At 40.5% G+C, this 16,289-nt stretch overlaps 1 protein-coding gene across 5 annotated transcripts in view; it reads right to left on the minus strand.

Annotated features, from left to right (window-relative positions):
- The window catches only part of hivep2a (HIVEP zinc finger 2a), a 75,597-nt gene that overhangs the window by 44,623 nt on the left and 14,685 nt on the right, over nucleotides 1-16,289 (minus strand). Inside the window, exon 1 of one of the 5 annotated variants that reach the window (XM_053231816.1) lies at nucleotides 2,944-7,924. The exons of the other annotated variants lie outside the window; for them this stretch is intronic. The gene's annotated coding sequence lies outside the window, so the exon portion shown is untranslated. Of the gene's footprint in view, nucleotides 1-2,943; nucleotides 7,925-16,289 lie in introns of those variants that run through there. 5 annotated transcript variants of the gene reach the window in all.

The raw sequence follows: 16,289 nt of genomic DNA on the forward strand, positions 1-16,289 counted from the left end.
AAATGCTTTGCAGTTATGGTTAGTAATGCAAAACACTTTCAAAATTATACTAAATATGGCAAAATAAAAATATACAAAAATTTAGAGTAATGGCAAACAGGTTTTAAGAATTGCACTAACAGTCAGACGGTTGCACCACATGATAATTTGACTCTTCTAATAAAAGAAAAATGACCCATACAAATTGTGTACATATATGAGAGCTAATAGATATGCTGTGTTTTATTGTGCATTTGAATTTTTTTAAGTCAGAAAAAGTCTGTTTCGTCATCAATGCTTGTATTTTATTTGTAAACACTGTCAAAGCCTAAGTGAAGTGCTTTTTGTCAACTCTGAAGAAATCCAAGGCAAGTGGCAAGGTCAGTATAACTCTCCTATCAATCCCCATCATAACATTATCAACAGAGCATATTAAAGAAACACGATTCCTTACAGCGGGTTCTGAGAGCAGAGACAGAAGCTTACGTAACACACTCACACATACACACACACACTATTATCATTAGCATTTACTTAATCAAATAATAGTAACCAGGAAAATAAGCAGAAGCAAAATCTGCTCACAATTACTTCTTGTTCTACTGCCAAAGCAGAGTAGTAGATGAAGAAGGAGGGATGTGTCTTATAAATGAGAGTCAACTGTAATCTTGTGCAGTGGTGGGTGTGCTAAGTGGCTAGCACTTTCTGCCTTTTATTACTTCTCTGCTTACAAGCTCATGCTTGCATGGGTATTTACGTTGTACAAACGAATGCGACTGTTGTGTAATAATAAATATAGCTGGCATATTAAGAGATTAAGCCCTCCCAAGTTGCAAATGAACTCAAAGCTTGTTTGTTAACTGTAGGTCATGCTGATAAACATAAGTGACAAATTTAGTGTCAATACATAAAAGTTTAGCTGGAATAAGACCTCACATCCTGTTTGGCGACAAATGAGTTTACACGCTGTGGACGAAGTCTCCCACAGATCAAAAAAACTGAGAATCAAGTTTTATTTGAACTGGTCTCACAATGCTGTGATCCAAATTTCATGATGACGTTTTTGTTCAATTTCAAAACTTCCAACGTCCTATTTGATCGAGTCGCACACATTTGTTACATCAAGAGTACTCAGTACCTTCCAGGGGATCAAGACGAAGAAGCATCATGATCTCATGTTGATGAGCTCAAGACAAATTTAGAAGTTCTTTAGGTCATGTTCCTTCACTCACCTACAAAGTTTGGTATGAATACGCCACACCATTGGCGAGATATGCACACACTTCTGTGTCATGGACCAACCGTCCCTCATAACAAAAATCCGAGAAGCGTGTCTCATTCAGGCTGATCTTACTAAGCTATTGGCCAAATTTGATGATGATTGGTACTTGGCTTGACCCAAAGAATCAGAGGAAATTGGTATCATGTTTCTACGACATTGCGGCGTTATTATTGTGAATGCGTGTTCAGATTTGCTCGATTGGAGGTGCAACTGGAGAGGTGTTTACCAAAATTGCTGTGATGGTAGTGAAGACTGTTCTTTATCACTGTGCCAAATTTCATAAAGAGCTTATGAAGCTGTATGGGCTGCCATAGACTTCAATCGGGAAGCAGAAGAAGAAGAAAGAAGAAGAAGAAGAAGAAGAAAGAAGAAGAAGAAGAAGAAGAAAGAAGAAGAAGAGAACACACAATACCAACGGGTGCATACACACGTTCGGTGCTTGGGCCCCTAATCATAGTAATAATAATAATGTTGTTATTGTTACCTTGCTAGCAGCTAACATCAGGTAAGAGTTCAGAAAGCAGGAAGAGCAATCAGGACAAAACTTCCGATTAAAAAAAAGCCACACTGCCAATTTCCCCTCAGCCGGTTTAATGCACCCTGTCAAATCCATAACTGTGGATGTGTGGATGCCTTCACCGCCAAGCAGACACTTTCCCTACTTTTGATCCTTAAAATGATCCTTGTTAAGCCAGAGATGCAGCAGACACACAGATTATATGATGTCTGAGAATTTGTGATTGGAAAAGGTTTTAGCTCGATTGGCAGAAGAGGCAGGTTTCATTCCACAGCTATCAGAGAGGAGGACAGACTCTCGATCTTCCAGCCTCACAGGCAGACAGGAGGTGGAAGAAAAGGAAGGGAGAGAGGAAACAACTCACTGTCTTTCAAGGTCACTGTAATCTCAATGCCAGGGCTACCCCATGTTTATACGACTTAGTGTGTGGTGGCGGGACGTGCATGTGCACATGTGAATGACTTGTTAGAGGCTGGATTATATGCAAATATGCAAGAAAACCTTCTCAGAAATATTATATGCACTTTTAAACTAGCTGGCATTCTTAAATGAAAAGATGCAGAGACATCTACTCATATGTAGAGCTGATAAGGATGTAAACTAGAACCTTGTCTATAGGCCCGAAGCCTAGTACCTGGTGTCCTGGTGTTTTCTTGTGTTTCCATCACATGTCATATCATCATGTCATAAACTATTCCAGACTGCAATAGCAACTGTTAAGACAGTTATTGGTTAGAGAGGACTGAGAAAAAAGAGACCTGTCCTGTCATCCTGACCTAGACCTATCCATCATTGTCCTATGAGGGAACTGACACTTCCTGAACCTAAAAAAATAACTGTATCAGGGATTGAAATCTATGTGCTATCATGTTTGGTTGTTTCAGCTGTGCATAGTGCACTTAGAAGTGCAGCAGGAGGAAACAGAAAGAGAAAGAAAGAGAGAAAGTGTTACCCTTGTCCAACTAACAGTTTAAGGTTTAAATCTCTAGGCACACAGACACACAGACAGCAAGTTGTCTACCACCGCCACTCCTTTCCTGCTTGTCTTTTCTGGTTATGCCATTCTGTCTGTTTTCACGCCCACAAGTACCACTCTTAGTGTGGCTGGCTGTACACACACTCGGAGAGATTTGTTAAAAAAAAAAAAAAAAAGCAGATTACATACCAGCCTGGCTTCACTGGCTCCTCAGTCATCTGCTGCATTCCTCGGTGCTTGCACTTCCCTTGTCCATTTCGAGGGAGTCAAGTATATGAGCAGCGAAACTGCCTAGTGAAACTCCCATCAATCAGAAGACACTCGCTAATAGAGCGTATGCTAGGAGACCTACTGATGTAAGCTAGTCACCAGAGAAAATACCCAGTTGTGACGCATATCCAGGAACAAAAATAGCACTGGGGCCCCTAGAGGGATTATACAACAGGCTACGTTCAGAGACACTTTCAGCGCTCGAGCAGCCTCCTGCACTCTGCTGGTTCTGTTTGCTTGCGCAAATGAAGTTTACATTTTTGTGAAGCGAGACATGACCACAAATAGACGGGTCAAGAGAGCTAGGGAGCTAAGCGCAGACTGAAAGTGCCATTTGACTGAGTGTGTGTGTGTGTGTGTGTGTGTGTGTGTGTGTGTGTGTGGTTTAGACACAGTGCCTTATCAGACCAAACTTTAACCATCTGGCCTCAATGCCTTTGACCTGGGGTTGTCCATGGCATGCCAAGCAGGGCATAACAACAAGGCAACACTTCCTCTTCCTGGCCTCCCTCATTTATAGCTCTCCCTCAGCTCTATAAATAGCTCACCAGGCCGACGCGAGCAAAATTCCTCCACAGATTTGCTTATTCCTTTCTATTCCTGGCTGGCTGGACACTTATATGATTGACTTGTGGATCTCAGCTATGTCTTCTGTAGGTGTTTGTGTGGGTGAGTGTGTGGGGGAAAGTAGCGGCACTGTGACACCACTCATACTAGGATTACAAGAAAGAGTTTCTAACCAACGCTCCACTGCTGAGGATTTTCATTCACCCGTGTTAATGTATTTATCTTTATTGCACTGTATTTCACAAGTAGAATTTGGACAGATCATTTGGCTTTGTGCTACAGCACTGTTTAATTTTAAAAAACATATGTAACTGTTGATATGGTGAAGGTTTTGGTGTTGAGATTTTATTTAGCATTTTAAAAGAGGTTTCCTGTGAACTCTGTAACAGTCAGATGTGAAGCTGTAGCGTTATAGTTTTCTGTCATGGTCTAGAAAGCTGGAGAGTCTAGAAAAAAAAACCTCTCATGTCGCCTTCAAGCCTACCAAAAGGTCTGTTTTGCGTACCAGTCTTCTAGGTTAGGTAATACTTTCAAATGTAAGGTCAGAGTTTTCTATTTGAGATGCAGCTCATGACAACATTCATGATGACAGTGGAAAGTTTTAAAGAGTTACAAAGTTCATCAGTGTTTAACATCACTGCATGAAATCGCGAATCATTTTACAGATTGAATTGGAAACCTGATGGACAGGGATGTTTCGGCTCTGACGTCCTGTCTAGCGAATGTCACATTTAATCCTTCGGACACACACACAAAGTCATGAGTCAAGCTTAAAACGTATCACACCACCCAGTGTGGATTATGTTCCTATAACAACGCGCTCTGTCGTGTTTCATTCCTTATGTATTGTTCGAAGCTGGACATGACAACGGAAAGAGACGCACCTTTTCAAACGCACCACCTCACTTTTTCAAACAAGGTGTCAAGAAATGAAAAATTTACCCTCCACTAGACTGCTAAGTCAGTACAAGGAATATTTCTTTGGTTTTTAGACACTTATGTTACTGACATAATAAAAAGTTCAAATGTTACGGTAGTCCTAAATTATAAATCTGGACTTTAAGAAAAATGTAGGGTGGTCAATGGTTGCTGTTCCACAACTTTTAATGTAACTATACAGTGACAAAAACATTTAAAAAGCACACATGATGGTGTGTGGTTATAGGTGAATAAAGGTCACGTGCACAACACACTAAAAGTGATGGCATCTGATGACATTAAAGTGATGACAGCTGTAATATTGTAATGGTATCATAAACATCATAAAAGCTATTATTAAGGCAATTTCCAAAACATTGTGAGTGACTGCACTGTAGGAGTTACCAGGTAAGGGTCTCTGCTTATAAAACAGCAACAGAACCATACAATTAACACGCCACTCTTTCCACAACACCAGCTGTATGCACAAGCTGACTGCTCCAGACAACACCACTCTAGTTGAATCAAACAACTTCATTCCCCTATCAGCAGTACATGTTTGTTCCTGAGCTGTCAAATCATTCTGCCATTCTTGTACAATCCAATTTGCACAGCTAAATATACGTGACCTCGCCTGACTTCCAGAGTAGATGCTGTGATCCCATGTGGATCTCTCACAAAGAACAAAAAAAAAAGAAAAAACAACCAGCAGTTCTGATTCTCCAGGGCTCAAGTTCCCTGCCTAAGCAAGTCTTACTGTAAACATCATTCCCTAGGGAAGGGGCTGCAACAAAAAAAAAGCATGTGATGCCTACAGAGGAGCCCTATATGCTATTGTGGTAGAGACAGCTGAAAATGGCAATGGAAACACAATCCCTGGGAAAAAATAAGACACCAAGTTCCCAATACATTACGAGTTTCAGAGATAGATTAAGAGATTGATAAAGATTTTTTTTGAATGAATGTCATTGAAAGGAATCGTCTAGAAAAGGAAGAAAAATGATAATAACTACATGTTTGTCTTTCTATGGCAGAAAGTATCTTTTCTAAAAACTAAATTATCTCTTTTTATCCTTACCACAAAGTATAAACCACATAATTGTATAGAATGTCTTTGTATGCTGTACTACTGTATTACAGTTTCCCTTCACTGGAACTAAGAGACTGAAACCTGTTCCAGCATGACAATGCCCCTGTGCACAAAGCGAGCTCCATGAAGACATGGTGTGTGAAGGTTGGAGTGGAAGAACTCGAGTGTCCTGCACAGAGCCCTGACCTCAACCCCACTGAACACCTTTGGGATGAACTGGAACTGGAGACTCCTTACCCAACATCAGCGCCTGACCTCACTAATGCTCTTGTAGCTGAATGAACACAAATCCCCACAGCCACGCTCCAACATCTAGTGGAAAGCCCTCCTAGAAGAGTGGAGCTCATTATAACAGCAAACACACGGGGAATAAATCTGGAATGAGATGTTCAACAAACACATATGGGTGCGATGGTCAGGGATTGCGTATACTTTTGGCCAAATAGTGTATTAGGTCAGGTCTTTATCTTCTCCAGGGCGATTTTAATCAGGGCTTTATCTGTGGGGTCTTAATATGAAATCTTAAGCACCGAGCATATTCAATGGGAACCACTGAAGATTAAATGCCATGAATGATGCTGCATTCCTTCACGCTCCTGCAATAGCTCACCATGTAATAGATCTATCTGCTCTTCTAGCAAACAGACCTTCAGTACATCTTTACTTCATCAATATTTAATCTTAAGTATTGCTGGAAGCATGTAGGAAAACGTGATATCAAAGTGGTTTCATATGCATACTTAATAATTAACTATTTCTCAGTAAGAAAGCACTTCCACCATGCAGACTGCTGAAATGAGTTCTTTCGAATCCCACTTGTTTAAGAGTAGCGCTGCCAAACACAGTCACCATGCACATGCAGGCGGGCTACGTGCTTTATAGGTTTCCCATAATTATGGTTCCTTGTATTCATTTACAGAAGCGTACACTCAGACATCGTCACACAAAACTTGTAATGCATATCATTAACTATATTTTCAGCGCTTTCATGTGCAGTTGGTGTTTATGACATGATGGAGCACGGATACTAATAGAGTAACCAATAAAATTTGAAGATGCCATTTCAATTTTCACGTGACAATGCGGTTTGAGTGTTTGTGTTAGCGCATTTCCAGAGAGTACACAGTAATTTGTATTCTTATTCTTATTCTTATGCCAAAGTTTCACAAAGCAAAATTCCTAGCAGTGTACAACAGCTAGTCTGATTTAATAGTGCAACTGTATAACTATAGCGCTTTATAGTTACAAGTAATAACCTGCGTTTTTTTTGTTTGTTTGTTTGTTTTTATCACTGACACATCACAGGTTTTATCCAAATGTAATGTCAGTTGTCCGACATGTCTTCCGATATTACAAAGGGCGCAGATAGTTACATCTTAGCTGAGCATATTATTAGTAGCTAGCGACACCACAAATTCCTATTTGTTAGCATCGTGATAGGAATCATGATTAACCATTTCACTGTAACTTAATTTACATGCAATAAAACAACAAATACCCTGGAAATACGTAACAGAAGTGGTTGTTCTAGAGGGGTTCTAGAGGGTTCAAATCACCCATTACACTTGTGTATGACTGATAAGAAAATATGTGCCTACCACTTCCGATCGTACATTAGCACAAGGGAAGAGGCAGGGGGAGGGGGACGGTGTCGCAGGAAGTTTACAGGGGGAACAAGAGAAACGATTCCTATATGACTCATCAGGCTCGTGTTATATAAAACAAAAAAAAGTACATTCATAACTCTATTTCACAAGGGATGGTGCTCATATAAAGCTATCCCAGCTAGCCGGCTCTGAAAACACACTCGCACCGAGGAATTTGAACTGCTAATGACGCTCCTTCGCAATACTCACTCTGGATCACGCATTCCATGTGATCAAGATAAAATCAGGAATGTACTTCTCATCTGGATTCTATACGAAACTACTATTTTTGCTGGAATGAATGCACATTATTCACCGACTGTGAAAAGGAGTATTGCTGGGCAGTACTTGGCTGAGAAGTAGTGTTGCCATGGCAATACTGGCAATACTGGCAATACTGACGGCGGCGGCCATGTTTGAACCTATTTGGAGGGTTTTTGTGAAAAAGACATTTCTGAACTTGCAAAGAAAGTTAAAAGCAATTTGTGCATTGCTGTCAGAATAAGCAGCCCCACATCTTCCAGTGTTGGGTTTGTCAAGGGAACAGGAAAACTAAACTATACAAAATCATAAGTACGGAAAAAGGCATTGTGCTTTTTGATGTAAGTTTTACTTGACTGTGCATAAATTTAATATGGGTGCTGAGAATACAGTGGCTGAGGGAGCAGAAAGAGAAAATGTATAATGTGACAGAAAGAGAAAATGTATAATGTGACTCGTTTAAAATGTTGTATAATGAATTTTGACAGTTTCCCCAAGTGAACAGAGAGAGTGGAAGATAGGGATAATAACATGCAAACAAGTCTCACACACACACACACACAACATGGAATACAATAAAATTTCAGATCTGTGTGAGATCTCAGGGAGCAGTTTAGAGTCAAAACACAGCGTGGATTCGGGTTCACAGCAAAATCCAATTAGCATAAAATATCACACCTGCCACACAGCTGCGTAGCTTCCCTCACTTTAATAAAGTTGCACATGAAGATCATGTAAATGTTTGTAAATGTTTCATAGCAACGTTTTCTTCTCACAAATTACTGGACAAAATGAAAGAAGCTTATAATGACAGAAGACAATGGAACATATATGTACAATAGTTGCATCAGGGCTCCAGAGTTGTATCACATTCGAATCCCGTCGATGCCGCAGCCATCCGAGGCCGAGAGCCAAGGGAGCAAAACAGGTCGTGCTCTCTGGCTGGGCGGAGCATACTCTCTCTCCCCTGTCAATCACAATGACACGGGCCTCTTTCAGTATTACATTAGCAAAACGGCATCGATTGTTACATCCCAGTAGAATATATTCTTGATAGCTAATGACACAGCAAAGTCCTATTTGTTAGCATCATCATATGCATGGCTATCAGCTGTGGGCATCTGTAGGCTCACGTATGCAGAAGAGGGCAGATAGTTCTTTCCTCTGAGTGTGTTACGCTGCCCTGTGATGCATACACGTCTCTTGGAGGAAGCATGTGTTAACCTTCACCTTCCCAGGTGGTAGAATCGCTTATCCCTGTCGTATAGTGAGGCAGCGGGTGGAAATTGGCAGGTAAACAAAAGGGGGGGATGAAACAAATAATACTTTGGTACCCATCCAAAATGGCTGATATCTTGCTGGACTAATTAAGAATTTTTTGTCTTAAGAAAATCCACATGGCTGCCATATTTGGTGCATATAGGTGATACTGGATTCCCACAATGGCACAATCAAACCCTGAGGCATCACCATACGTTTGAAGTTTGTGCCACATGGCATGATGTTCAGTGTAATTATGTTACATTTCCTGTCTGAGTGTTACGTTATTTATTTATCACCTCACCAACACCATACAAGATATCAGCATTTCCTACGCAAGTTAGCATTATGCATATCTTCAAATCTAGTATGAATCAGATAAACCCACTACAATGAGTATTAAAAAGTTTGGTCTGTTAGCCACACTTCCTGAAACTGAATCACTCCTGGTATGTGTATGCCCCCATTCCCCATCACTGAGCATAAATGTACATTTTGACCACATTGTAAGATACAGTGGAATTATGCCTCACTTTCTGTATGTGTGGTGCAACATGTTAGTTTATTGTCTCGCCATGGCAACACCGTCTAAGATATCAAAACGTCCTTCGCAATTTCATTTGCATCATACTAACCAAATTTGGTTTGAAACTGATGAATCCCCTAGGAGGAGTATTTAAAAATATAATATCCATCAAGACACACAAAATCCAAAATGGCTGACTTCCTTTTGGGTGGAGTTAATAATAATAATAATAATAATAATAATAATAATAATAATAAAAATAAAAATAAAAATAATAATAATAGATAATAGATAATAAGAATAGATAATAAGAATAGATAATAAGAATAGATAATAAGAATAGATGCATCAACCAAGTTACATGACAGAACGCACCCGCAGTAACATCAAAATATGAAAGGCATATTTTTAAAATCCTTTTCAATCATTTCTGCTCTAAATGTAAGTTTTACTTGGTGTTGAAAGATTTTTCATCACCATGAGCACAAAATGTGGGATACAGAGACCATCATGTGTTTGTGACAGCTTGCTTTTAACCTCAGTCACACAAGTGCTACTTTCGTGTCATGACATTGACCTCTTGATCCCAGCAAACCCTGGAGGGGGGTAAAAGAGGTTTTTTTTTTTTTGTCATCAGGCCGGGAGCAAGCGTTTGGTAAAAGCGATCATTCGGCAGCTGCTCAAAAACAAACAAGCTCTTATGTGAGCAGCGCACATCGGAGTACGAGGAAGTGACTGCCCTCTCCGGGATTCACTTTTGCCTGTTACACAACCTGCTGGTGCTGTGTTTTCCTCTGGAGCAGCTGTCTCTCATTTCATCCACAGGAGTGGAAAAAAAACATTCTTGGTCAGGTACCAAAGATTGCACCTCCCCTGAAAATTCCCATCAGTCCTTGAACTCTCATGTTGCCCTGTGGCACCTGTTACTTTAGAAGCCGAGCATACCGAGGCAGAGCTACCCCTTGGCCTTTAACTTCTCCAACCCCACTACTCCATCACCCACCCTGCATTCAGCTATCAGTCAGAGAAGCACAACCGTATTTAACCTCTGTGTTGGATCGGCTGGCCAATGCCAGGAATGAGGACCGGGGGCTTCCCAAACAGACAAACACCCCCTGTTCCAGCGAATGCCCCATAAATGCCTCCAGCCCTAAAGCATGTGAAGACTTGGGTGACTCCTACAACAGCATAACAAACACAGCACTATGCTTTAGTGCACACTGAACAACTCAAGTTTTTCCATGAATCCACCTCTTATTTGGTGTCACCTGGGGCTATACAAGATAAAAAAAATGATTTGGCAATTTTACAAATTCTCTTTTTCCGCTTCTGAATGAACCAGCGTATTTAAAAAACCATTTAGACTAAGGACTGGATGGAATTTAATCTTTAGCTATACCATTCTACAAATCACTGCTTATGCATGAGATTGCATGCATGAGATCTGCTTTTAATATGTATGATAATTAAAAGTACTTTTTTTTCCAATCCCATTAGAAAATGAATCATCACATAGGAAACAATAAAAATAGTACTGTTTTTTTTTGTTTGTTTGTTTTTGTTTTTTTTTCTTTTTACTGAAATGCATGCAGGATATAAGCTATGTTCGTTGAATTTGCTTAGAGTGAGGAAGGCTAAACTGTCAGTGTGTGTTCTTGGACTCAAGGACATTTTCTGGACAGCCCCATGGACTTCCCCACCATCCCAGACATGCAGCTCTGGAAAGTTCCCTGAATGAGCAGCCAAGATTGTTTGCATTCTCTGAATCTGCACCATATACATGGTGGCAAAAGTGACCACAGCATGAAGTCCAAAAGAAACACGCTTGAGTTAAAATACATGGGCTTTCTTGTTGTTTAAATGCATGTGTGTGAACTTTTTGTGCAATTCAATGTTAAAGGAATACATGAATAATGACAAATAAGATGATATAACATAAAGATATAACTTCTTGAAGCTTGTATGCCATTAAAGATGATAACGTTTACCTTCTGTTAGCTAGGAGAGTTGCAGAAAGAGAAAAAAGAAACAGGAAAAAGTAGAACTGCAGACACCTCCACTGCCAACAAGTCTATAGTCCTTCTTGTTACTGAAATTCCCACAAAATGTACTTTGAACAGGGAAGGAAGCTACTGTCGAAAAGCTATTTCAGACAATTGACCTTGCTGTGACCTTGACCCTATTTGGATGAATGGAAAACTCTAACCAGTTAAACTGCTGGTTCAACGATGATTCCATACAAACCCTACAAACATTCAACCACGTGTTCTTGAGATATCTCACTAACAAGAATCTCAGTTGGACGTCTGAACAACTCACTATCAAGGCTGCTCCAAACATTTCTGTCTTTTTTTTTTTTTGCTTGATCTCCGGTGATGGTCTAGAGCATATTCTCCATTTTCAGCTTCCTCTGGTTTAACACTTGCTTCTAGCCGACCCTCATGCTGAATCCAAAACACAGCTCTGATATTGAATGAATCCTTGAGGTTTTGCTGTATGAGCTGCAGCAGGAAAAGAACAATGATTTTAGAGTATTTTTTCTACTGATTCAATAATGACAATTCATTATTTGTTTTACAAAAAAAAAAAAAAAAAACCAACAAGCTGCCGGTTTAGGAACACTCTCTGGAGGTCTGGAGACACATTACCTCAAGCTTGGTGATTTATTTCACATCTAAAGCTCTGTAAGCCAATAGGCTGGTGCACACAGATTGCTTGCCAGTAGGGAATACACAAGGCACTGTCAGTGAGGTGTGCTGCCATAGATCCCAGTGGAAATGTGATCCTCTCACGCAACAGTGACCTGGTCACACGTTCTCTCCCAGAGCACCCAAAACAAGCCTAGCAACTCACCTACTATCAAACCAATTCTGCACCGAAAAACCATTCCGCGCATTCCAAATCATATCCTAAACATTATCAGCAATAATAATGGCTGACACAAAACATATTTCCTCCAAAGCTTATAGCGGATTTACAATTCCCAACGTCTTCCTACAGAACCACTATCAAGTCTATTTTAAGGTTTGTTGAAAAGTTTGCTTCCAACAAGTTTGTTGTGCAGCCTGAGTTTGTTATCATGCCCTTTCCATTCGAGTATTTGTGCAACTTGGTGCTATGCCAAGGGCTTACGGGAAGACAAATGACTCAGTGATTAACAATTACTCAGCCAACAGAGTTAAGCTTGGAAGGACATGATACCAGCACACATCTTGTTCTGATCTGTCAAGAACGGTTCATGACAGGTGAGAGATTAAAAAAAAAGAAAGAAATACTGTATAAAGCCTCCTCATGGCAAAATGTACAATCTTGCCTTATATTCGAGCAATAAATAGGGATAATTACTCAGGTAATTTTGTGCTCTGATTTGCCAAACTTCCACAGTAGTCAAAGCGATACAAGCTCCATCCGCTCCATCGCCACTGTATTTAGTGTCACTCGGTGTTTCAAGCTCCAAGTGACTGCACGTAACCTTCTTCCCCGTGTGTTTCACATTCCCATCTGCAGCATAGGATGCTGCTCAACATGAAATATGCACTGAATTATAAAACGCATTATGTAATGCATCCACCGAGTCTGACGCAGGCATTTGTGCTACAGCTAATTAAGCAACGTGCTGCGGGGGGCAAATTTATCTCCTTTCTCTAAGCTCATCTGCAGAACATTGGAGAAAAGCAGGAGAAAAGATACTCTGGTAAAAGTACAAAAAAAACGATGTTATGCAGAAAAAAATTCAGAAGAAAAGGTGAAAACAGGGTGAGGGATACACAGAGACAACATGAGCAGAATGAATCATCTGTAAATGCTGAAATATTTGCATGAAGCAGCCTAATAACGGCACGGCACAAAGAAGCTCAGTGAGAAAGCACAGACGGAGCGTCTGGAGGAAACAGATGAAAAAATAAACAATCAATAGCCTCAAAGTGCAAGAGAAATTGGAGCAGAAAGTATTAAATAGTAAAGGAGGGTATGAACTAGCCTTGAAGCAGCTCAGGAGCAGGAAAAGAATCTGTCTGTCTCAATGCTCTCATCAAGTACATCCCAAGCCTAATTTTAAATTAATTCACCATGGCCTTGCCGGGATGTGTATTTACACTCTGTAGATGGCTGGATCTGATAAAGGGTAAAGCCAATTCCTCTCTCTTGAGCCCAATCCAATTCAAACAAGCTAGTCCTAAAACAGCAAGAGGGTTTTCCTCAGAATCCCAGTCGTCCAGAGGAACAATGCTTCTGTCTAAAATGCCACGGTAATCAGGACAAATGCTGGTTTAGATCGAGTACCGATCTAGTCTCCAAAACACAAGATACACAAGTCATAAGTTTTCTTGTCCCGTTGTCCTTCTTTGGGCACTTCTCCTGCTACTGTATACAACCCTTAAATGGCATTTCTTAAACCTTCAACACAATTTGCACTCAAACATGGCTATAAATAATTATGTGCTATAAAAGAAAAGAAAAAAAAATCTCAGCAATTTTTGAATGGGTTCCGTAATTCATTTTAGTTTTTATACAAAACAACAACTCGGTAGCGCTTTGGGCTACAAAGAAGAACAACAAAGGGGCTTACATTTCTCCCTTTAAATATAGAGGCACATTTGAGAGCCAGGCCATAAACCCAGCACCAGAGGGGGCGTCAACACCAAATTCTGGCACAGTCTGTTACAAACGACATGTACTGGAGCAATTTCTGCTCATTTGTTAGCACCATGTTTAGTCCCAGCTCCATGTTTAGTGTCTTTCCTTTACCTTTTCCTAAAAAAAAAAAAACACTGGTGTTGGTACCAGTAATAAAATATCAGATGGATATCTGATACACACCATTCACTGTGATCTAGGAGTGTTCAGCGTTGTTTTATAAGACAGAATTTTTCTCTTCATGTTGAGTACTGGAACACAGCATGCGAGAAAGCCCCGAGTGTCATGAAAAGCAGAAGAGCGGATGTGCCTGCGATTGTCGGGTGAGAAGAACTGGCCCAAATTAGAAGGTGAACTCGGAGACTGGCAACGTTGGTTTAATGGCTGCTGCCAAGCACACAGATGGGATGAAGAAAGCAGCAGCGCTGAGATGAAGCGGAACACCTGCCCTCTCTCTCTAGCCTGACTAAAATCCAGATCAGCGCTTCTTTCACATTTAAAGGAAGCGTGCATTGCTGCACTAACTGCTTTAGCTGAAGGGTAACACAAGCCAAAAGTGCAGAAGGCTTGGAGAGCACAGGTAGTGATTTGGGCAGCTCTCTTATTTCAGGCATTTCAAGGTGCAGGATTAAACAGACTAGCTGCCATCTCTCACATTTTTTACCCTTTATTTTTCATGCACAGAAGAACGCACATACACGTGTGCGCTCACACAGGAATAAGCAAACAGAGAGCAGATTGCAGGCTTAGGCACGGAGGTGAGTGTATGCAGTGTGGGCCGCTGGGAGCACTAGAGACCTGACGCTGGCGGTTCACACTTCCTCAGCCCTCGCACTACTGTGCATGTGTGTGTGTGTGTGTGTGTGTCTGCATGAGCAAAAGCACCAGCAACACCTCCTCTCGCTCATCCGCACTACATCACACCATGTGTTTAGAGAAGGGAAAGAGACGCCACTGACATCACACCACGCAGGTGGCAACCCTCTCACAGGATGAAAGCGAGAGGAGATAAAGACTGCCTTCGAACTGTGCAGTATTTAATCATGTCAGAATGGAGAAGCTTTCGTTAGTGTATAAAGACACTATTCACATGAAAACATGAGAACGCTTAATACCTCACTTGTTGTTGTTTTTTTTTTACTGTGAGTGAAATGTTTTCTGTGTTTGCGCCGCTTCCTGTCGTCACTTTCCTCTACACTTCTTCACTCTTCTTTCCATCTTTTTTTCCTCTCAGTTGTGAGGCCTGTAAAAACATGGCCTCTTACAACATCTATAAAGATAAACATATAGGTCTGTCTCTTTAAATAATATTTCCCTGGAATCAAGGAGGGTGATCGATGCCCTGAAGCAGACAGATGTCACTATTAAGCGTTTTGAGGCTCAGCCAGAGAGACCTACTGAAAAGCCTCCTAGATCAAAGATGAAGAAGCAAATGCAAAAAAAAAAAAAGTGTGAGCGCATACGTTAGTAGCTCGCTTTTGAAAAATACCACAGTTCCAAGCATTGCACTAGTTACTGATCTACGGTTACACCACTGTCCTTTTTTTTAGTTTTCATTTTGAGATTAAAATCGTTGATTGTGGCTTGATGTTGCCACACAATAAGACTTCCTTATGCATTTATTAGTTTTTTTTTCTCTCACGTTCTCTCTCTCTCTCTCTGTTTCATATTACAACCTCTCCCTAACTACATTTGTAAATATGCTTGATCATCTAGATCAGATAAGATAAGATAAGACCACTTCTATGTCAAACATGTCAATAGAATACACTCTGGCGACTGTCAGTAGGTTATCGAGTCCTCTAGCTACACGATAATCTCAGGCCATGCTTGTGATTACCAGGCTGCTCTTATTAAACCTGTGCATACAATAATTCTTGTCTTTAGGCAGAAAAAAGGTACCATTCAGATACCATGAAAAAAAAATTGTGCTTAGGTTTTTTTTTTTGGTTTTTTTTTCATACAAAGGGCCTTCAAGCCCCTGCAGTCGTCACCTACACCTAGTGCTTCATGTTCAGAAAGAACAATGAGGTTTAATATAATATGTGTGCCATAATTAAACCTCACCTACCATTAATCCAAATGGTAAATTGGAGCAGGGCAAAGATTAGGCAGGTCATTATTCACCAGAGTCTGTGTGGGAATGGTACTTTTAATAAAAACATTCCCTAGAAGGCTACTGAGTATTCCAAAGAAGACTTTCCTTTTCTTCTGTCACGGAGAGGAACAACTGATTATAATTGCTTTTCTGTTTCATGCTGTTAATTAAAAGTAGCTCGTAACACCTCAGGGCAAGGACATGCAAGACTCCACCATTTTAAATGCTAAATTCTACATGCTATTTCGTCATGAACGTTCAGAG

The sequence above is a fragment of the Pangasianodon hypophthalmus genome, chromosome 30 (genome assembly GCF_027358585.1).
Source record: "Pangasianodon hypophthalmus isolate fPanHyp1 chromosome 30, fPanHyp1.pri, whole genome shotgun sequence".
NCBI lineage: Eukaryota > Metazoa > Chordata > Actinopteri > Siluriformes > Pangasiidae > Pangasianodon > Pangasianodon hypophthalmus.